Here is a 24,435-nt window from a genome sequence, read left to right as displayed (position 1 = left end):
CCACATTTCGAAAGCTTCTATTCTCTTCTTGTCCAAACTATTTACCGTCCAGGTTTCACTTCCATACATGGCTACACTCCATACAAATACTTTCAGAAATGACTTCCTGACACTTAAATCTATACTTGATGTTAACAAATTTCTCTTCTTCAGAAACGCTTTCCTTGCCATTGCCAGTCTACATTTTATATCCTCTCTACTTCGACCATCATCAGTTATTTTGCTCCCCAAATAGCAAAACTCCTTTACTACTTTAAGTGTCTCATTTCCTAATCTAATACCCTCAGCATCACCCGACTTAATTCGACTACATTCCATTATCCTCGTTTTGCTTTTGTTGATGTTCATCTTATATCCTCCCTTCAAGACACCATCCATTCCGTTCAACTGCTCTTCCAAGTCCTTTGCTATCTCTGACAGAATTACAATGTCATCAGCGAACCTCAAAGTTTTTATTTCTTCTCCATGGATTTTAATACCTACTCCGAATTTTTCTTTTGTTTCCTTTACTGCTTGCTTAATATACAGATTGAATAACATCGGGGAGAGGCTACAACCCTGTCTTACTCCCTTACCAACCACTGCTTCCCTTTCATGTCCCTCGACTCTTATAACTGCCATCTGGTTTCTGTACAAATTGTAAATAGCCTTTCGCTCCCTGTATTTTACCCCTGCCAGCTTTAGAATGTGAAAGAGAGTATTCCAGTCAACATTGTCAAAAGCTTTCTCTAAGTCTACAAATGCTAGAAACGTAGGTTTGCCTTTCCTTAATCTTTCTTCTAAGATAAGTCGTAAGGTCAGTATTGCCTCACGTGTTCCAGTATTTCTACGGAATCCAAACTGATCTTCCCCGAGGTCGGCTTCTACTAGTTTTTCCATTCGTCTGCAAAGTATTCGTGTTAGTATTTTGCAGCTGTGGCTTATTAAACTGATTGATCTGTAATTTTCACATCTGTCAACACTTGCTTTCTTTGGGATTGGAATTATTATATTCTTCTTGAAGTCTGAGGGTATTTCGCCTGTTTCATAGATCTTGGTCACCAGATGGTAGAGTTTGGTCAGGACTGGCTCTCCCAAGGCCGTCAGTAGTTCCAATGGAATGTTGTCTACTCCGGGGGCCTTGTTTCGACTCAGGTCTTTCAGTGCTCTGTCAAACTCTTCACGCAGTATCGTATCTCCCCTTTCATCTTCATCTACATCTTCTTCCATTTCCATAATATTGTCCTCAAGTACATCGCCCTTGTATAGACCCTCTATATACTCCTTCCACCTTTCTGCTTTCCCTTCTTTGCTTAGAACTGGGTTTCCATCTGAGCTCTTGATGTTCATACAAGTGGTTCTCTTATCTCCAAAGGTCTCTTTAATTTTCCTGTAGGCAGTATCTATCTTACCCCTAGTGAGATAAGCCTCTACATCCTTACATTTGTCCTCTAGCCATCCCTGCTTAGCCATTTTGCACTTTCTGTCTATCTCATTTTTGAGACGTTTGTATTCCTTTTTGCCTGCTTCATTTACTGCATTTTTATATTTTCTCCTTTCATCAATTAAATTCAATATTTCTTCTGTTACCCAAGGATTTCTTTTAGCCCTCGTCTTTTTACCTACTTGATCCTCTGCTGCCTTCACTACTTCATCCCTCAGAGCTACCCATTCTTCTTCTACTGTATTTCTTTCCCCCATTCCTGTCAATTGTTCCCTATGCTCTCCCTGAAACTGTGTACAACCTCTGGTTCTTTCAGTTTATCCAGGTCCCATCTCCTTAAATTCCCACCTTTTTGCAGTTTCTTCAGTTTTAATCTACAGGTCACAACCAATAGATTGTGGTCAGAGTCCACATCTGGCCCTGGAAATGTCTTACAATTTAAAACCTGGTTCCTAAATCTCTGTCTTACCATTATATAATCTATCTGATACCTTTTAGTATCTCCAGGGTTCTTCCATGTATACAACCTTCTATCATGATTCTTAAACCAAGTGTTAGCTATGATTAAGTTGTGCTCTGTGCAAAATTCTACCAGCCGGCTTCCTCTTTCATTTCTTACCCCCAATCCATAATCACCTACTACATTTCCTTCTCTCCCTTTTCCTACACTCGAATTCCAGTCACCCATGACTATTAAATTTTCGTCTCCCTTCACTATCTGAATAATTTCTTTTATTTCATCATATATTTCTTCAATTTCTTCGTCATCTGCAGAGCTAGTTGGCATATAAACTTGTACTACTGTAGTAGGTGTGGGCTTCGTATCTATCTTGGCCACAATAATGCGTTCACTATGCTGTTTGTAGTAGCTTACCCGCATTCCTATTTTCCTATTCATTATTAAACCTACTCCTGCATTACCCCTATTTGATTTTGTGTTTATAACCCTGTAGTCACCTGACCAGAAGTCTTGTTCCTCCTGCCACCGAACTTCACTAATTCCCACTATATCTAACTTTAACCTATCCATTTCCCTTTTTACATTTTCTAACCTACCTGCCCGATTAAGGGATCTGACATTCCACGCTCCGATCCGTAGAACGCCAGTTTTCTTTCTCCTGATAACGAAATCCTCTCGAGTAGTCCCCGCCCGGAGATCCGAATGGGGGACTATTTTACCTCCGGAATATTTTACCCATAAGGACGCCATCATCATTTAATCATACAGTAAAGCTGCATGCCCTCGGGAAAAATAACGGCCGTAGTTTCCCCTTGCTTTCAGCCGTTCGCAGTACCAGCACAGCAAGGCTGATTTGGTTATTGTTACAAGGCCAGATCAGTCAATCATCCAGACTGTTGCCCTTGCAACTACTGAAAAGGCTGCTGCCCCTCTTCAGGAACCACACGTTTGTCTGGCCTCTCAACAGATACCCGTCCGTTGTGGTTGTACCTACGGTACGGCTATCTGTATCGCTGAGGCACGCAAGCCTCCCCACCACCGGCAAGGTCTATGGTTCATAGGGGGGGGGGGGGGGGGGGACCTCTTCCTTATAATTAATTAAAACTGCAAAGTAAACAATGAAAGAAGCGACAGACTCTTCATTTTTGGAAAGTGTAACATTTTATAATCCATGCCCCACTGCCATATGGTAGCTGATTTCGAGTTTATGCTATGTTTGAATGCTCCTACGACCTCTGTGTATGTATGCGGCTGTCGGCAGAAACACAGAACACTATTGCCCTCTCCTCGATTGGTAGTCTACAGTCAGATTTATTTTGGACGTCCTCGCTAGACCTAATGCTTCTGCTTGTTGCTATAAGCTTCCTCCTGCAAACTGTACTCTATCTTTCCGATATACGTTCTACGCATTGTCGAAAATTTCTCTACTCTCTGCCTAGGGTTTTAACCTACTCTCAGTTACTAGTAAAATGATGAGTCGGCTGCTTTCTACCAGAGACGTGAGCTCGCGGACTTTACTGCGAATAATATTTTGAGATTCTTATTCTCCAGATATCCCACTCCATATGTTGAAGTAATTGGTTTCTCTGATGGTGTTTTTCTACCTGGTGTCTCGAATCGACGAAGCCTCTGGTTTAGATTCTCAACTTGGCTACGGACCAAAGGGATCTGATAAGACTTTGGAACGATGTTGAAAACTGACAACTGCATAGAGACGTCACGAGTTAGTCTAGCTGGCTTCACCAGTTCCGGCAGTCTCTCAAAAGAACTGAGAATCGTCTCAGAATCTAGGCAACAGTCGCCATTAATGCCAACGCGAGCTGACTGGATGCTGCGTTCGCAATAGCTCCCGGTATAGCCTCTTCCACCTGGCAACGAGTGATGTAGCGCATTGGTTAGTACATCGAACTCGCATTCGAGATGACGACGGTTCGAACCCGTGTCCGGCCATCCTGATTGAGTATTTCCGTGATTTCCTTTCCCTAAATCGCTTAAGACAAATGCCAGGATGGTTCCGTTGAAAGGGCACGGCCGATTTCCTTCTCCATCCTTCCCTAATGCGACCTTGTGCTCCATAGATAATGACCGTTGTCGACGGAACGTTAAAACACTAATCTCTTCCTCCTCCGCCTCCTCCTCTTCCACCCTACCACTAACCGCCCTTTCAGACCCCTCTAGGGGCGCCCTGTCCACGGCATAGGAGCGACCACTGCACCAGCAGAAAAGACGAAGGCCCACCGACTCGTTCTCGTTATTATCAGGAGTTAAAGGTCGAGAAAGTGACGTCAGACCAACAGCAAGCACCTCCGTCCTGCTGAACGAGTTGTTTAGAGAGAACGGCCGCCAGTCCAAGAACCAGATTCTCCCCAGCCGGTTTCCTGTAAGTGGGTTACAAGTGGCGAAGTGTGATTAACTCCTTCGGTAGCTCAGTTGGTAGAGCGGTGGACTGTAGTGGTATATGAAGCAGACATCCATAGTTCGCTGGTTCAAATCCGGCCCGAAGGAATATTTTTAATTTATGTCACAGGCGCCTTGTTACTCTTCTGCACACAGCAACTCTAAGAAATTGCTCGTTAAGCATTGATGAATGAGTAAGAAAATATACTGCAGTCTTACACCAAGTTTGAATAGGAGTACACCGAAAGGTACAGCCATTTTCAGGTGTCAGTGGGGTACAAATGGGAAAATTGTCAGTTGCCCCGAGAAACTTTTGAAAGTAGGTCAGTATTTTTGAAGGGAGTTCAAAGTTTCAGTTGAGTGTACAGAGCATAATATAAGATCGAGATTCATCCCAGCTAACACTTTTCTACAAAGCGTACCTATAGAAATTAAGACGTTAGTTCACATGTGTTCTATTACACAACTTGCTAGACTAAACAGTTGTAATCAAAGTAGGGAATAAAACTGCTTCTTAACTAAGGAGTTAAGTGGATTCTCGTTCCATTCACATTTTGTTTATTACTAGAGAACATACATTTTCCGTCTGAGTCCGCAATCATCATGAATAGTTGATGAATAAAACCGTCCAGACCGTTAAATAAAAGTCTTTATTTATTACGACGTTTCGGCATCTGCTACCATCAGATAAAAAACGAGAGGAACGATGTTCAGTGTCAATATTAAAATCTATACCTAGATTGCCAAAAACAAGCTTCAATATTAAAATGTATACTGGATTTTAATATTGACAATGAACTTTATTTCGCAAGTTCAAAGTTTTTTTGACATCTTACGATCACAGATGCCGAAACTTCGTAATCAATAAAGACTGTTATTTCGCAATCTTCACAGTTTTATTCATAAAAAACTTCCATTTTGCTCAAACCTGCCTGTTCGATGGCTTTTGGCCTATAAATTTTGATATCTATCTCTCTATTGGTTTTCGGAAGTAGTTCAAACAGGCAGCTGAACGACAGTTGCGTGTTTCACTTGCCAATGTATTGTGTATAAATGTGGCTACTAGTTTCTGTTTCGTAATATTACTGTCGAATACTGTAATTTGCTTCCTTTTACGTCTATATGTGCTGCCTTGATATCAGATAAGGTGAAGATGTTAGAGTGATAGGAACCGTTGGTAGCCCCGTGCATGATTATGATACAAGGACCTCATAAATTGGTGTAAAATCAGGGTAGTTAGCGCCATAAATTTTCGTATGTTTACAGTATACAGAATCTTAAAGTTCTTTTACAGCTTCAAGTCCCATTGAAAAAGAGATCAGTAAATTATGGAATAAAAACACAACGAGGTGTCTAGTTTTAGGGTCGTTGCAGAAGGAGAAAGCAGTCGCCGTGTAGTAACGAAATTCTTGTGCTATCTTACGCAACCTCGGTCACACAAATCGTATCATGCCCGGTTATGTTATCTTTAAGAAGAAAGAGGAAAGGGTTTCCTAGTATTTTGCTACCCGCTTTCTTTCTTTCTTTTTAAACGTAACACGTCATGATAGTATTTGTGTGCTCGAAGCTGCGAAATACAATAAAAGGAAGTCTGAAGACTCTTCGTCGCTTTTGTTTATAGTTATTCAGCGTTGATCACTGGAATCAAACCCTTACACCATTGCCCTGCATACGGTAAAAATCTCCTAACCAGTAAGTTATCTTTCTCTAGACCGTAAACAATATCAAGTTTGACATACGTGCTCCACAGTTTAGTAAGAATGTACAACTGTCTTTCTAATCCTATAGTTAAAAAACTACTGTATATTTTCATTACTTCCATATGTATCTTAGTGTAATTCTCTTATAGTAGATAAAAAGGTGTTCTGGTATATGTGTTTTAGCTCTATGCCGCACTTAAGGCGATGTGTCATCTTCTAGTGCCAGAGACGTAGGGTGTTTCCTTGTATCATAAATCACAACAGAGACAGACATGACATGAAAACGGATCAACATTGACATGAAAATAGCATGCACAAACAAAATTATTTTTAATATTCGGTTAACTTAATCATATACAGTTTCTAACATTTGTTATGAGACTCTTTTACCATCAGCGCGTTTACTATAGTGATAACTGGCTAGAACAGAGGAACCGTTGATATCTGATAAAACATAATGCTAATGTGAGCACAAATACCAGATAACGATAATTTAATTGCCACTTAGGTTCCACAGATGACAGTTTTGTAAACATACTGATTATCCGATCGTTTACTTTGTGCGTGTGTTACACAACGATCTAAAACATGAAATGGTGAAGTATCAGCGTAAACAAAAGATACGGCAGCGAAAGGCAATGGCAATCTTTAGAACCAGCACAACGATACTGGATAAACCTTGCGATAGTTCGACCTACGCTAGCTGAAAACCGTTCTCAGCGATGAATGATTGAGTCGTTGGACCCGTATAACCGAAAAGAGTGGCGATCAAACCACCATTCGGACATTTAGCTTTAAATTTTCCATGATTTTCCTTAAATTACCCCATACGAATGCTGTGATTAAACAAAGGTACGACCGTTTTGCTCTTCCATCTTTTACGAATTGAACTAAAGCTGTATATAAGATTACCCACAGTCCAATCCCTGTAATACGTTATCGTTTTACACATATCAATCGCTACCGTCAATTTACAAAATGTTATCAGTGTTTGCGAGATTTACTTCATAAATCGCCATTGACTAAACGAAAGAGACAGGCTTTACCATTTGGTTCAGTATTCTAAACATAAACTGATTTGAAGGGTATTCTGTGTGCCTTTCATCAGTTACTCTGTAGCCAGATGAAGCGGCGTTTCGTAAATGTAAGGATGGTGGGCAATTTCACGACTATTTTATGTGGATCTGGAGGCGGGATGAAAGCCCTTTTGTGATCTCTTGTGGGGACAAGCTGAAAATATTCACATTAACAGAATCAGAATTCGCCAATGATAGTACGCGATTCTCGTTCACACTATCTGTAGCAGGTTTATCCTTGGCTGAAATTATCGCAACAACACTCAAATTAAAATTCATGCTCACTTAAACAATCAAGCGAAAGTGTACTGATGGCCATTAAAATTTCAACATCAGAAATGATGGAAAGTAACGAAAACGTACTTAGTGTGCGAATACAGGATGTTGCGAAGAAAACGTTTCAGTATGAATAGATGATTAGGGGGCACATAGCGTGAGAAATTTAATTCGCGGAGCTGCCCACCTCTGATACGAACAGTGGCCGTAACCCGGTTGGGCATCGAGACCGCCTGCGCTTTGGTGACTAGTACGGATACGTCTGGGGTGACAAATATTTGATCATGGTTTTTAGGTAGATGGGGAACATCTGACCATGATTTTAAGGAAGATATAAGGGATATTTAGTCGTAATAAATTCCTTGTGTGCAGCTACATCGCATTTTCTTAGTCTCGCTTGGTAGTGGAGATAAAAATATAAATAAAAACTGACACTCTTTGTTTAATTTTACTCTCTTATGTCATACTGAATCATACTTTGGGGTAAATCCACAAACCGGCAAAAAGTTTTTAGAGTGCAAAAGCGTGTAACGGGACTCATTTGTTGTTTAAATTCAAGAACAGCATGCAGAAACCCATTCAAAGAATTGAATACGTTAACTACTACTTCTCAGTATATTTATTCCATAATGACGTTTATTATAATTTGTATGTCTCTTCTTCCAACCAGTAGCTCAGTTCACAGTACCAATGCTTGGAATAAAAACAATCTTCATAAAGATTGAACTCACTTACACTATGTGACCAAAAGTATCCGGACACCTCCAAAAATATACGTATTTCATACGTCGAACCTACGGACTTCTAAAGTGGTCAGGTGATCGGGTGTCATTTGTGTCATACGTCTGTACGCGAGATTTCCACATTCCTAAACATCCCTAGGTCCACTGTTTCAGATGTGATAGTGAATTGTAAACGTGAAGGGACACGTACAGCACAAAAGCGTACAGGCCGACCTCGTCCGTTGGCTGACAGAGACCGCCGACAGTTGAAGAGGGTCGTAATGTGTAATAGGCAGACGTCTATCCAGACCATCATACAGGAATTCCAAACTGCATCAGGATCCACTGCAAGTACTATGACAGGCGGGAGGTGAGAAAACTTGGATTTCATGGTCGAGCGGCTGCTCATAGCCACACATCAAGCCGGTAAATGCCAAGCGACGCCTCACTTGGTAGAAGGAGCGTAAACTTTGTACGATTGAACAGTGGAAAATCGTTGTATAGAGTGACGAATCACGGTACATAATGTGGCGAAACGACGGCAGTAAATTTCAGTCACATACTGACTTTCATTAGCGCTACAAAATAACTAAACATCAAATATGTAACCTGCTTCGGCCACATGTCTATAATAAAGATAGATGCCACCTTTGGAAAAATTTAAGATAGCTTTGGAGAAAACATGTTGCTCCATTATGAATATTAAGAGCTCATATGGCAATTCAGTATTAAGCCAAGACGGTAAGACTGAAAGGTGAAAGCAATGTATAGCAATGTATACCAAATTAACGAACTTGAAGATGATACTACAAAAAGAGAAGAGGAGATTGGATATAAGATACTGCGAAAAGAATTTGACAAAACACTAAAAGACCTACGCTGAAACAAGGGCGCCTGATCAGCCTACATTTCCATAGAATAACTGAGATCATTGGAAGCACGTACCACGACAAAATTGTCCCAACTGACACGCAAGATCATTCAGATAGGCGGAATACCCTTACACTCCAAGTAGAATATAATCTCAGTTGCAAAGAAGGTGCTGACACGAATGAATATCACCAAACTATCTGTTGAACAAGTCATGGTTGCAAAATACTGATAGAAATTATTGGCAGAAGAAGACATAGACTGGTAGAAGCCGGCTGCGAGGAAGATCATTTTGGGTTCCGGAGAAATGTAGGTAACACTGACGCTACGACCTATCTTAGAAGAAAGATTGACGAATGGAAAACCTACATTTGTAGTATTTCTAAATCTAGAGAACGTTTTAGATAGTATTGGCTGTAATACACTCTTCGAAACCCTGAAAGTTCAAGGGTAAAATAGAGTGCAGTTAGAAGACTCGGAGGACATGAAAGCCGCGCGGGGTTAGCCGAGCGGTCTTACGCGCTGCAGTCATGGACTGTGCGGCTGGTCCCGGCGGAGGTTTGAGTCCTCCCTCGGGCATGGGTGTGTGTGTGCTTGTCCTTAGGATAATTTAGGTTAAGTAGTGTGTAAGCTTAGGGATTGATGACCTTAGCAGTTAAGTCCCATAAGATTTCACACACATTTGAAGATTTGGACATGAAAGGGAAGGAGTAGCTGAGAAGGAAGTCACACGGGATTGTACATTAGATGGGTACATCGGATAACGAATGAGAAATTGAATCGAATTTGGGAAAAAGAGAAAAGAAATTTTGGGTGGGTGGAGGGTTGGGGTGATGGGGGGAGAGGACGGGTGGCAACAGGAAGGCCATCCTCTACCACTAACATTGCCAAATGCAGATTACATTCCGATCTCGTGATGATACAGGGTAAAGCCCAGGAAATAGAAGAAATGTCGGAAGATGCGAGACGCCTGACAAAAATGTTAATCGCTATTTGGACTATGGCGCATTGCTAAGACACTGGGCTCGTATTCGAAAGCCTGTCGGTTCAAGTCCCCGTCCAGCCAACCAGATTTACGTTTTCCATGTTTCTCCCAAATCGTTTAAGGCGAATACCCGGACTGTTCTTTTGAAAATGAAATGGCGTGTTGTACTTTCCCAGTACGAGTTAATGCTGTGTCTCTTGTGGCCATGTTGGCAACAGGACGTTAAATCCGAATCTTTCTTTTGAGAATGATCGTTTCCTTGTCATCAATGTTACAGCTCACAATGTTCGTGCGGGAAGAAAATTTTGTGTTAACAAACGAGGAAAAGAAAGCACAGAATTCGCTGCAGATAATATATTTCGAGTCGCCAACTCTTCGGAATACCTACAAGTTTATTTGCTCTCAGTGAGGCATAACTTGCAGTAGCAGACAGCGGAAAGGTAAACAGAAACGCACGACCGCGTCCGTTTATCTGGCCGTAAACTACCTGTTCGGGCGGCGTTAGTTTCCACATCTGCAAATCGATAGGGGCTGGCGAGGAACCAAGCTGGAAGACTTCCAGGCTGTGAGTATCGAATTTATGTGCTTACATTGTACCGTTTATCGCGCACAACTCGCGTAGACTAGCGTCCAGGACGTTGGCCTGTGGTGTGAGTAAGCCACAGTGATGCCTACGCGCTGACGGAAGAACGCACTATAGACTGCCGCATAAAATTATTCATCTGAGTGATCTTCTCTCTGTATTATTCATATGTAATTACATTGTTCCATCTGATCTAGTCTGTCAACAGCGTAGACAACTGAACCATCTGAAAAGCAGAATAATGTTTCTGCAGTGCTCCATTCTGCTCTGGACAGGTGCAGCAACAGTGGTTCCATATTCATAATAAAAGACAGTCTCAGCAATATGTAGTGATTTCTTCTACGTCCGAGCGCGCACCCAATGTACCTCTAAGTCCCAGACAGCGAGAAAGAGCAAGTTGGAAATACGTTGCTCAGTCTAGTAGACAAACTGTTTCTTTCTAAATCAACAAATGTAACCCATTCACGTGACACCTTTAACACCCAGTCCGACACCATTTATGTATTTTACCATTTTTCGGTCCCATGTCTTACAGATAGGCTAACCTACTCAAATAAAGTGGTGTCAAAATTTACTTCTCCACTCCTGATCCCCTACAATATTAACTCATCCATAAGGAAAAGCTAGACTATTTTTCTCATTCGTGTGCAAACAAACTTACTTGTGCCCAGTAACCCCGCACCTATATAGGGCAAACAGGCCATGCTGCCAGGATTACGTTTCAAGAACGCCTTTTTACAAAAAGAGCTGCTGTAAAAAAAAAAAAAAAACTACTCGTCATTTTCCGATCATTTGGATGCTATCGGACATTGCGAGCCGACGACTATCGCACTTCAAATTCTATACAGAGCTCGCAAAGGAAAGAAACTCCTACGGAGGGATTCTAAATAGTGAAATTTCTTAGGTCATCTGTTTAGTTAAGCCTTAATGAACAATTGGAGAATAAAAATAAAATCTACTACGATATCATGATGACAGCTTTGCCAGAGTTGGCTTGATTTAGTTCCAGATGTATTCTATGTTTGTTTTTCGTGCCTCTCATGCACTTAGTTCCCACCACTGTCACTACAAGTCAATTTGCCTTTAACGGGTTCTTCGCCTGGAAACCACCTGAGTCCTTCAGTCGCGGAAACTAGAAGTTAGTGCCGCGAGGGGTACCCCGCACGGTCAGAGGCGCCTTGCCACGGTTCGCGCGGCTCCCCTCGTCGGAGGTTCGAGTCCTTTCTCGGACATCGCGTAAGTTAGTTTAAGTTAGATAAAGTAGTGTGTAAGAGTAGCGACCGTTGACATCAGCGTTTGCTCCCATAGGACCTTACCACCACCTTAGAAATTACCAGAGCGTTGGCAGACTGTTGCAAATGGTAAGGGAGGTCTCTGTTATGTACGTCTGTTTGGGTTTGGTTGTGGCTCAGCGCAAATAATACTGATTGCTGAGGTCTCAGTTACGTGTGTCCGTTGGGGCTTGGTTTTCTAAGCCATTTGATATTATTTTCCCGGGTACCTTCCCCTCACCTGTGTTATAAACCCAGCCAGTCTTTCCCCTCTCTTCTTCCTCCACCTATTTTCTCTTCCCTCTCTCCTCCCTTTCTTCCCTTCCCCTTTTTCCCCTTCTGCATCCTTGTTTCGTAATTTTATCTTCCTTTGTTCTTACCCTTATTCTTTACTCATTCATTTGCAGATTTGTACATTCAATTACTGTTTTGCTAATGACCATTTTAATTGTAATTTTATTGTTATTTGTATCTTACCAATCCTTGCTCTCACTGTCACTCACATTTTATAATTCTTATTATTTTTCGTTTCTTGTTTACGTAATAGGAACTGTTTTTATAAGCTCGCCACTCAACTTCTCGACTTTATATCACGTCCTGTTGTGTATTTTATTATCTCACTTTTATCAGCTAATATATGATGTTCAGTTCCTCTTGCCCTCACTACTAGCTACACCACTCGGCCCTTCCCACCATCCTCTGCTTTTACCTTACTTGATCCCGCGTGTTCCACGCCTCAGCACACATTTCATCGGCTACAATATTTGTTTATCAATTAGACATATGCCTGTAAACGCCGGTATACCTACACTATTTGCTGCTGGTGCTTGGTGAGTTCATTTGCTTCCCTTATCCTGAATACTCGCTTCGCGTGTATTTCGTTCCTGGATGATCAGCTTCTTTATCGTTTCAGGATTTTTATCTTCAGTTTGACCACTGTGTTTTCACTTACCGTTTTTTTCCATGGTTTTAATATTGACTAAGATGACTACCACCATGACTTTTAATCTGAGTAATGTAGCCTCTTCTGTCCTTTTTAACGTATTTATAAGATAGCTTATTTCGCCACTTAACTGTTTAGATAGGTTCGCGAATCAAAACTTTTATGTAATAGTTACTCTGTTACGTTTTGCAGTTAATATGACGATGCGCTACGACAGCGAGAAGCGTAATTAATTCATAAATGTTTCAACAGAGACTGTCTTTTCTTTGGAACATTTCTGCAGTGGATGACGACGTTCGCATGAAAAGTAAATCATTTCAGGAAGAAAAGCTGCTGGCCATTAGTATTACAGCACCATGAAGGTGGCATCCAACACCTACATCTACAGCATACACTGAAGTGATGAAAGTCATACGATACAGATATGCACATATACAGATGGCCGTAGAATCGCGCACAAAAAGTAAAAAAGGGCAGCGCATTGGCGGAGCTGTCATTTGCATTCAGATGATTCTTGTGAAAAGGTTTCCGACGTGATTATTGCCGCACGACAGGAATTAACAGACTATAAATGTGGTAAAGTAGTTGGAGATAGACGCATAGAACGTTCCATTTAGGAAATCGTTAGGGAATTCAGTATTACAAGATCCACAGCGTCAAATGTGTGCCGATAATACCAAATTTCAGGAATTACCTCTCACCAGGACAAAGCATTGGCTGACAACCTTCACTTAAGAATCGAGAGCAACGGCGCTTGGGTAGAGTCAGTGTTAAAAGACAAGCAGCATTGTGTGAAATAACTACAGAAATCAATGTGGGACATACAATGAATGTATCCGTCAGGACAGTGCGATGAAATGTGGCTTTAATGGGCACAGACGACCGACAACGAGTGCCTTGCTAACAACACGGCATCGCCTGTAGCGCCTCTCTTGGACTCGAGACCATATTGATTGGACACTAGACTTCTGGAAAACCGGGGCCTGGTTAGATGAGTCCCGATTTCAGTTGGTAAGAGCTGATGGTAAGGTTCGAGTGTGGCACAGACCCCATGAAGACATAGTCCCAAGTTGTGAAAAAGGGAATGTGCAAACTGGCGGTGGCCCCATAATGAACTGGGCTGTGTTTACATGGAATGGACTGGGTCCTCAGGGAAACTGAAACGGTCATGGACTGGAAATGGTAATGTTTGGCTACTTGGAGACTATCTGCAGCCGTTCATGGACCATATCTACCCAAACAACGATGAAATTTTTATGGATAACAATGTACCATGTCACTGGGCCACAATTGTTTGCAGTTGGTTTGAAAAACATTCTGGACAGTTAGAGCGAATGATTTGGCCACCAAGATCACCCGACATGAAAGCCATCGAACATTCATGGGACGTAATCGAGAGGTCATTTCGTGCACAGTATCCTGCACCGTCAACACATTCGCAATTATGGACAGGTGTAGAGGCAGTACGGCTCAGTATTACTGCAGGGGACTTCCAACGTCTTTTTGAGTCAATGCCACGTCGACTTGCTGCACCCTTCCTCTTCCTGGAAAAAGGAGGTGGTTCAAATGGTTCAAATGGCTCTGAGCACTATGGGACTTAACATCTATGGTCATTAGTCCCCTAGAACTTAGAACTACTTAAACCTAACTAACCTAAGGACATCACACAACACCCAGCCATCACGAGGCAGAGAAAATCCCTGACCCCGCCGGGAATCGAACCCGGGAACCCGGAAAAGAGGTCTGACATGATATTACAAGGTATCTCATGACTTTTGCACCCCACTGTACTCAACTTGTCGTGCACGACAATCGGAATGCGAGGTGGGCTGCAGAATGGTGTGGCGACTGTCATCATAGGAAAGCTGGACAGGAGCAAAAATGATTAGCGAAAGAGTTAACCCAGTAAATCGAAGATTTACGTTACTTGTCTTTCTCCAAACGTTTGAAGTCTTATTACAAATAAAGCAGTAAGAAACAGAGTCCAGCTATCACAGTATCAACATGAATGAGGCTCTCTGAACTAAGCACGAACGATGGTGTCAGAGTCGCGACAAAGCGGCGTCTGTGTGGCGTCACGTAGTGAAGCAGCTCCAAGCAGCAGTGGTCTGTGTGGCTGCCGCCAGCCGTCTTACATCGGGCGGTAGAGGGCGCTCGTGACACAGAGTCGATGGAGGTGTGACTCAGTGGGCACGCCCTGTTGGGTGCGCCGGATCCCACATGACTGCAATCAGAGGCTGACCGAAACTCGCGATTCTGTTGCCAACTTTGACACCCGTGAGGTGGTTAGTACCAGTACATAACACCACACTGCTAGCCACCTGATGGTGTGTGGTGGAGGGGACTTCCGGTAGACTAACTGATCTCCCCTACCACGTCCACTCGTGAATGATACATGGGACGATTGACTGTCGGTAAGCCTCTGTATTGGCTCTAGTTTCTCTTCATAACGCAATATGCATGTGGGAGAAAGTAATATGCTTGCTGACACTTTACGGAAAGTAGTTCCTTGAAATTTCAATAATATACCTCTCTGTGATGCACAACACCTCTGTTGTAACGCCTGGCAACGGAGTCTGTTGGGCATCTCAGTAGTGGCCTCACGCCAAATAAACGTTCCCATGGCATAACGCGCTGTTCTTCGCTGTATCTTCTCTGTGTCTTCTGTCAGTCATACAGGGTACGGATTCCTAAAAGCCAACAAAGCCAAGCCCCAAAGCCTCGATATGTAAATCATTAGCATTTTAGTGCAACGGCAGAAAGTAGGTAAGAATAACGCCATATACATTGTGTAGTACGAAAATGTTACGCAGTGGGTTTCTCTTTCAAAAATCACATTTGTTTGTTGGTTGTGTAGGCCTCGGGCAGGGAAGAACGTCTACCAGCACTTATCAGAACTCGACACTAGTAGAGCCGTGGCCATAAAGAGAATGATTTTTTGGTCAGTGACATTTCCGCTCGCGGTGGTAGCTATCCCACTGCAGCCTTGCCAATATGGAATGTCTACATCTACATCTGTATCCACATATATACTCAGCTAGCCCCCAAGCGGTGTGCGGCGGAGGGCACAATTCGCGCCAAAGTCATGTTTGCCTCCTTCTGTTCCACTCTCTGATTGCGCGAGGGAAAAACGACTGTCTGAACGCCTCAGTACGAGCTCTTATTTCCCTTATCTTTGCATAGTGAACATTGTGCGATTTGAAAGATGGTGGTAATGATATATGCTCTACATCCACGGTGAATATTGGATTTCGGAATTTAGTGAGCGGCCCCTTCCGTTTAGTGCGTCGTCTATCTGCAAATGTGTCCCACTTCAAACTTTCAGTGAGACTTGTAACGCTCTCGCGATGGCTATCTGTACTAGTCACGAATCTTGCCGCTCTTCTTTGGACCTTCTTAATCTCCTGAATCAGACCCAACTGGTACGGGTCGCATACAGACGAACAATACTCCAAGACTGGACGAACTAACGTTGTTGTTGTGGTCTTCAGTCCTGCGACTGGTTTGATGCAGCTCTCCATGCTACTCTATCCTGTGCAAGCTTCTTCATCTCCCAGTACCTACTGCAACCTACATCCTTCTGAATCTGCTTAGTGTATTCATCCCTTAGTCTCCCTCTACGATTTTTACCCTCCACGCTGCCCTCCAATACTAAATTGGTGATCCCTTGATGCCTCAGAACATGTCCTACCAACCGATTCCTTCTTTTGGTCAAGTTGTGCCACAAACTTCTCTTCTCCCCAATCCTATTCAATACTTCCTCATTAGTTATGTGATCTACCCATCTAATCTTCAGCATTCTTCTGTAGCACCACATTTAGAAAGCTTCTATTCTCTTCTTGTCCAAACTATTTATCGTCCATGTTTCACTTCCATACATGGCTACATTCCATACAAATACTTTCAGAAATGACTTCTTGACACTTAAATCTGTACTCGATGTTAACAAATTTCTCTTCTCAGAAACACTTTCCTCGCCATTGCCAGTCTACATTTTATATCCTCTCTACTTCGACCATCATCAGTTATTTTGCTCCCCAAATAGCAAAATTCCTTTACTACTTTAAGTGTCTCATTTCCTAATCTAATTCCCTCAGCGTCACCCGACTTAATTCGACTACATTCCATTATCCTCGTTTTGCTTTTGTTGATGTTCATCTTACATCCCCCTTTCAAGACGCTGTCCATTCCGTTCAACTGCTCTTCCAAGTCCTTTGCTGTCTCTGACAGAATTACAGTGTCATCGGCGAACCTCAAAGTTTTTATTTCTTCTCCATGGATTTTAATACCTACTCCGAATTTTTCTTTTGTTTCCTTTACTGCTTGCTCAATATATAGATTGAATAACATCGGGGAGAGGCTAATACCCTGTCTTACTCCCTTCCCAACAACTGCTTCCCTTTCATGTCCCTCGACTCTTATAACTGCCATCTGGTTTCTGTACAAATTGTAAATAGCCTTTCGCTCCCTGTATTTTACCCCTGCCACCTTCAGAATTTGAAAGAGAGTATTCCAGTCAACATTGCCAAAAGCTTTCTCTAAGTCTACAAATGCTAGAAACGTAGGTTTGCCTTTCCTTAATCTTTCTTCTAAGATAAGTCGTAAGGTCAGTATTGCCTCACGTGTTCCAGTGTTTCTACGGAATCCAAACTGATCTTCCCCGAGGTCGGCTTCTACTAGCTTTTCCATTCGTCTGTAAAGAATTCGTGTTAGTATTTTGCAGCTGTGGCTTATTAAACTGATAGTTCGGTAATTTTCACATCTGTCGACACCTGCCTTCTTTGGGATTGGAATTATTATATTCTTCTTGAAGTCTGAGGGTATTTCGCCTGTTTCATACATCTTGCTCACCAGATGGTAGAGTTTTGTCAGGGCTGGCTCTCCCACGGCCGTCAGTAGTTCCAATGGAATGTTGTCTACTCCGGGGGCCTTGTTTCGACTCAGGTCGTTCAGTGCTGTGTCAAACTCTTCACCCAGTATCGTATCTCCCATTTCATCTTCATCTACATCCTCTTCCATTTCCGTAATATTGTCCTCAAGTGCATCGCCCTTGTATAGACTCTCTATATACTCCTTCCACCTTTCTGCTTTCCCTTCTTTGCTTAGAACTGAGTTTCCATCTGAACTCTTGATGTTCATACAAGTGGTTCTCTTATCTCCAAAGGTCTCTCTAATTTCCTGTAGGCAGTATCTATCTTACCCCTAGTGAGATAAGCCTCTACATCCTTACATTTGTCCTCTAGCCATCCCTGCTTAGCCATTTTGCACTTCCTGTCGATCTCATTTTTGAGACGTTTGTATTCCTTTTTGCCTGCTTCAATTACTGCATTTTTATATTTTCTCCTTCCATCAATTAAATTCAATATTTCTTCTGTTACCCAAGGATTTCTACTAGCCCTCGTCTTTTTACCTACTTGATCCTCTGCTGCCTTCACTACTTCATCCCTCAAAGCTACCCATTCTTCTTCTACTGTATTTCTTTCCCCAATTCCTGTCAATTGTTCCCTTATGCTCTCCCTGAAACTCTGTACAACCTCTGGTTCTTTCAGTTTATCCAGGTCCCATTTCCTTAAATTCCCACCTTTTTGCAGTTTCTTCAGTTTTAATCTACAGGTCATAACCAATAGATTGTGGTCAGAGTCCACATCTGCCCCTGGAAATGTCTTACAATTTAAAACCTGGTTCCTAAATCTCTGTCTTACCATTATATAATCTATCTGATACCTTTTAGTATCTCCAGGGTTCTTCCATGTATACTACCTTCTTTCATGATTCTTAAACCAAGTGTTAGCTATGATTAAGTTACGCTCTGTGCAAAATTCTACCAGACGGCTTCCTCTTTCATTTCTCTCCCCCAATCCATATTCACCCACTACGTTTCCTTCTCTCCCTTTTCCTACTCTCGAATTCCAGTCACCCATGACTATTAAATTTTCATCACCCTTCATTTTCTGAATAATTTCTTTTATCTCCTCATACATTTCTTCAATTTCTTCGTCATCTGCAGAGCTAGTTGGCATATAAACTTGTACTACTGTAGTAGGTGTGGGCTTCGTATCTATCTTGGCCACAATAATGCGTTCACTATGCTGTTTATAGTAGCTTACCCGCATTCCTATTTTCCTATTCATTATTAAACCTACTCCTGCATTACCCCTATTTGATTTTGTGTTTATAACCCTGTAGTCACCTGACCAGAAGTCTTGTTCCTCCTGCCACCGAACTTCACTAATTCCCACTATATCTAACTTTAACCTATCCATTTCCCTTTTTACATTTTCTAACCTACCTGCCCGATTAAGTGATCTGACATTCCACGCTCCGATCCGTAGAACGCCAGTTTTCTTTCTCCTGATAACGACGTCCACTTGAGTAGTCCCCGCCCGGAGATCCGAATGGGGGTTTATTTTACCTCCGGAATATTTTACCCAAGAGGACGCCATTATCATTTAATCATACAGTAAAGCTGCATGCCCTCGGGAAAAATTATGGCCGTAGTTTCCCCTTGCTTTCAGCCGTTCGCAGTACCAGCACAGCAAGGCCGTTTTGATTATTGTTACAAGGCCAGATCAGTCAATCATCCAGACTGTTGCCCTTGCAACTACTGAAAAGGCTGCTGCCCCTCTTCAGGAACCACACGTTTGTCTGGCCTCTCAACAGATACCCCTCCGTTGTGGTTGCACCTACGATACGGCTATCTGTATCGCTGAGGGACGCAAGCCTCCCCACCAACGCCAAGGTCCATGGTTCATGGGGGGAGGGAACTAACGTATTATAAGCTATTCCCTTTGTTGAAGGACTGCATCGCTCCAGGATTGTACCAATAAACCGCAATCTAGAGTTCGCCCTACCCGTTACTTGTGTAATCTGTTCATTTCGTTTGAGATCATTTCGAATAGTCACACCCATATACTTGACGGACGTTACCGCTTCCAGAGACTGGGCATTTATTTTGTACTCGTACATTAATTGGGATTTTCGCCTTGTTATACGCAGTAGGTTACACTTACTAATATTGAGAGATAACTGCCAGCCATTACACCACGCATTTATTTTCTGCAAATCCTCATTGATTTGTTCATAATTTTCGTGTGATACTACTTTCCTGTAGATTACAGCATCATCGGCAAACAGTCTAAGGCCGCTGTCAATATCATCAACCAGATCGTTTATGTAAATCGTAAAAAGCAGAGGACTAATTCGCTACCCTGGGGCACATCTGAAGTTGCGCTTGTTTTTGTTAATGTCACCCCGTTTAGGACGACATACTGCTCCCTGTCTGTAAGAAAACTTTCTATCCAACGGCATATGTCATCGGATAGACTGTAAGCGCGCACTTTTTGTAGCAAGTGACAGTGCGGACCTAAGTCGAATGCCTTTAGAAAGTCCAGAAATATGGTATCAACCTGGGAGCCGATATCTAGAGCCACTAGTGGGATGTAAAACTCGGTTTAGGATCTCAACAGCCCCACACAACAGGGGAGGACCGAATATCCACGTCCCGTGCTTAGGAAATGGCTTGTTTGCAGCAAGATAAAGAGTCCAAATGGACAGTGGAAGGAAGTATGGATCACCACCCACTATCAGCACGGCGACCGCTGTTGTGATTTCCCCTAGCGACAGTAGAGAAAGGCGCTCCGACAGTAGGTCGCGTAACGACAACATTCGATACAGGAGTGGCACCACGTCCTCTTTTTAGAAGACGCGTCCCTGTTCTGTGTACATCATCGCGTTGAACTTATCCGTGCGTGGAGGCTAAGACACGATAGAACGTTCCCAGACCGACACATATAGCTTCCTATGTACTCTTCCTACTATACTGTACATACATGCACAATGAGGCGCTAATCCACCTGTTGCACAGAGTCTGATCTCCACCTGCAGTCACACAGCCTTTCGTCTCCCATTTGTGTAACAGTTTGGCACACAGACACATGTAAACGCAGAATCGAAGGAAAATAGCAAAATCAGAAAACAGCCTCGACAGTTAATAGCTACCCTCATTAAGATATCGCATTTGAATGTTGGTAGTTTCTGAGAATGCCGTGCTATTTACGAACCGCATACAGGACATGAACAACGAGGGATCTGATACATTTCCCTGGGTCTCCATCTACACCTACATATCTACATATATACTCCGCTAGCCACCAAGCGGTGTGTGGCGGAGGACACAATTCGCGCCAAAGTCATATTTCCCCCCTCTGTTCCACTCGCGGATCGCACGAGGGGAAAAGCGACTGTCGGAACGCCTCAGTACGAACTCTACTTTCCCCTATCTTTGAATGGTGATCATTGCGTGATTTGAAAGTTGGTGGTAATAATATATGCTCTACATCCTCGATGAAGCTCGGATTTCGGAATTTAGTGAGCAGCCCATTCCGTTTAGAGCCCCGTCTATCTGTGTGTCCCACTTCAAACTTTGTATCAGATTTGTAACGCTCTCGCGACAGCTAAATGTACCAATCACGAATCTTTCCGCTCTTCTTTGGACCTTCTCAGTCTCCTGAAGTTGCTTCAAAATTTGTACAAGCTTCTCCATCAAAGTTAAAATGCTGCATTCTCCCTATAAATAAATTCACAGCGGATGCGCAATGTTCTTTTGAGACGCAATATGAATCTACTTTTGTTTATAAGTATTCGTATGGTACAGAATGAAATGCTTTTCGAAGGTCAAGAAATTTTGCAGCTACCAGAATGAACTGAGCAGACCCTCAGGACATCACATGGAAAAAGCACGAGATGGGTTTCGCGCTGATGTTTTTCGAATCGATGCTGATTGACGTGGAGGAAGTCATTCCGTTCGAGATATAACGTTATTTTTTAACTCGGAATATTTCTGATATTCTGAAAAAGACGAACGTAAGTGTTATCGGACGGTAGATTTGTGGGTCACTTCTCCTTCCTTTCTTGTAGATGGGTGTGATCTTCGTTTTCTTGCGAATGCTGGGTACACTTTTTGTAGTTATTGAAGGTGCCTTTGTACAGGGCTCTGGCGACTGTTGCTGCTGGCTAACGTATTTCCAGGAAGTACTGGTCTGGTCGATGCGGCATCAGAAGGTGTTATCGCTGCAGCCAGTGGCTGTTGACATGCGAAGTCTGCATTCGCTGTGACCTGGCTGTCGTTAGCGGCTCCGATCATCACGATGCTTGCAACTGCGAAGTTGGGTTTGTGTATGGAAAGGACTCTGACCAATGGCGCCGTCCCCTCGATGAAGGAAAGAAGGGAGGGACGTTTGGAGTCAACGACTGGTCTCAGATGATGTCATAAGAAACAATGATACTGCGTTAGACTCTTTCACCACGATTTCATTGCAAACTGATACGCAATGGCGTAACACCTAAAATGAGTGGTGGCGTGGCCAAGTACAGGGTTCCCACATATGGGTGTCTTCAGTGTAATGCATTGTTCAAATGGTCTGGCGTACAGGGCCCTTGTGCGGCCTATCCTGCTCCAATGTTCGAGAGCCAACGAGGAAACGTGCAATTAAGGTTGTAACCCGCCAGTTCAAACAATATAACAGCGTTACGAAGTACTCAAGGAACTTGAAGGAAAGCAAGAAACACCACTTCTTTTTATATCTACATTATTGTATTGTATTGTGTAGTATGGAACTGGAAACAGAACGACGGAGAGGTTCAAAAAATGCTTCAAATGGCTCTGAGCACTATGGGACTTAACTTCTGTGGTCATCAGTCCCCTAGAACTTAGAACTACTTAAACCTAACTAATCTAAGGACATCACACGCATCCATGCCTGAGGTAGGATTCGAACCTGCGACCGTAGCGGTCGTGTAATTCCAGACTGTAGCGCCTAGAACCGCTCGGCCACCCCGGCCGGCCCCGACGGAGAGGCTACGTCCCTGTCGTAGCCCGCAGTTGTACACAACCCCACAACAAGCTACAGCAGTCCACTCATCCCACTGCCGCCCCACACCTAACCCAGGGTTTATTGTGCGGTTCGGCCCCCAGTGGACCCTCCCCCCAGACGAGTGTAACCCCAATGTTTGCGTGGTAGAGTAATTACGGTGTACGCGTACGTGGAGACAGTGTTTGCGCCAGCAATCGGCGACTGAGGCGGAATAACGGGAACCAGCCCGCATTCGCCGAAGCAGATGGAAAACCGCCTTAAAAATCGTCCACAGGTTGGTTAGCACACCGGACCTCAACCCACCGTGTTGTGCATTCCTGGGGGTACCTTGTACCAGTACTAGTCATTTGCTTTCCTGTTTCACTTGCTGACAGAGCGAGGGAGAAACGTCCGTCTACATGTCTCCGTACGATCCCTAATTTCTCTTATCTTTGTGGTCCTTCCGCGAAATGTACGTTGACGACAGAATGAATAAGTATCAGAAGCTTAATCCAGAGTATTGCGACTTTCTGCGTTGGGAATACACCACATGCATGAAAAATCATTATTCTGTCCGAGTTATATACTAGTCCAATATCGCCTTGATAATTTTGTTCACAGCCCAGCATTTGGCAGCGGTATATCACCTCCAATAGAAACATGACTAGTGAAGCATTGTGGACTGAAAATCACCTTCCTAGATGATATCTGAGACCTACTGTAGAAATATTCTTCAGAATCCAAAGGGCCCATACAGACATTTTCTCTATGCTCCACTTGTCAGTAACAGAGCTTGCAATGACTAAATAGTAGTACCATCGTGCACAATGGAGTCATTCGCGGTTGAGCGTATGCAGACCTAGATACCCAGAACCTTTTTCACCCGTTGTTGCATATGAGACTGTAAATCTGGAGGCTCGCATTTCCTGCAAAATATATTTCTTTTTTCTTCTTTAAACTCATATATGTTCAGCTATTGTTAGGCCATCTTCCGTAGAAGGTCTTACTCTGAATACAGGAAAATCACTCCACGATATACGGTCACAAGTAAAATTTTTTGAGCATTCACTCACCACCACCTACTTCGAGTGCAACGTGCACTTTTATGAACCAGTGAAATAGCTATGGGATCTCCGCTGGCTTCTGGGATTACAAATATCTACGTGGAACGATTTGAGGAGGTGGCACTTGTAACTGCTCTTCTAAAAACCAAGCACTTCTTCCTTGACGTCGGTGACGCATTCGTGGTGTGGGAGCATGGCAGACAAGCGCTGGTTGAGTTTCTGGATCCCTTAAACAGAGATTGTCAAAATATTATATTTGCGACTGGACTAGAAGAGAATGGATGTGTTCCTTTCTTGGTCATCCTAAAAAGAAAGAAGGCCAACTGTACTCTAGGCTACGTAGTTCGCAGGAAGAAGAGCCACGGAGATGTGTACCTGCATACAACGAACTGCCACCGTCTGGCGCAGAAGCAGACAGTACTGATCGCACTGGTACATAGGACGTGCAGCTTCTGTGATACGGGTAGCCTCCAGCCGAGCTACAACACCTGAAGAAAGAGTTCCGTCAAAATGGGTAGAATGAAGCCCAGATTAGAAGCGCACTGAAGGAAAGAAAAGATGCAGCGAATTAGCAAAAAGAGGAATGAGACAAGAGACTCTTTTTGCTTCCTCATGTGGGGCCATTCTAAGCCAAGGTCGAGAGTCTGTTAGGAAAATGTGGCAGTAATCTGTCTTCCAACCAGGACCGAATACAAAGGATAATTTTGGTTCATCGAAGGACCCGTTGAAACTTCATGTACCAGACATACATAGTATCTCATTTGAGGGTGGCCTGGGCAAAGCAGCGCTGTGTCTTGAAACGGTGCGAGAAACA

General features: G+C 43.1%; 1 protein-coding gene and 1 non-coding gene across 2 annotated transcripts in view; both read left to right on the top strand.

The window, feature by feature from the left end:
- LOC126162704 (acyl-CoA Delta-9 desaturase-like) overlaps window positions 1–24,435 on the top strand; it is a 314,775-nt gene that overhangs the window by 29,184 nt on the left and 261,156 nt on the right. The window lies entirely within an intron of this gene.
- Trnay-gua (transfer RNA tyrosine (anticodon GUA)) lies at window positions 4,299–4,388 on the top strand. The gene is given in 2 exon segments: window positions 4,299–4,335; window positions 4,353–4,388. It is a non-coding gene; the product is annotated as a tRNA-Tyr (tRNA).

The sequence above is a fragment of the Schistocerca cancellata genome, chromosome 2, assembly GCF_023864275.1.
Source record: "Schistocerca cancellata isolate TAMUIC-IGC-003103 chromosome 2, iqSchCanc2.1, whole genome shotgun sequence".
Classification (NCBI taxonomy): domain Eukaryota; kingdom Metazoa; phylum Arthropoda; class Insecta; order Orthoptera; family Acrididae; genus Schistocerca; species Schistocerca cancellata.
The sequence above is the reverse complement of the archived record's forward strand: the minus strand, read 5'-3'. Positions and strand labels throughout refer to the sequence as shown.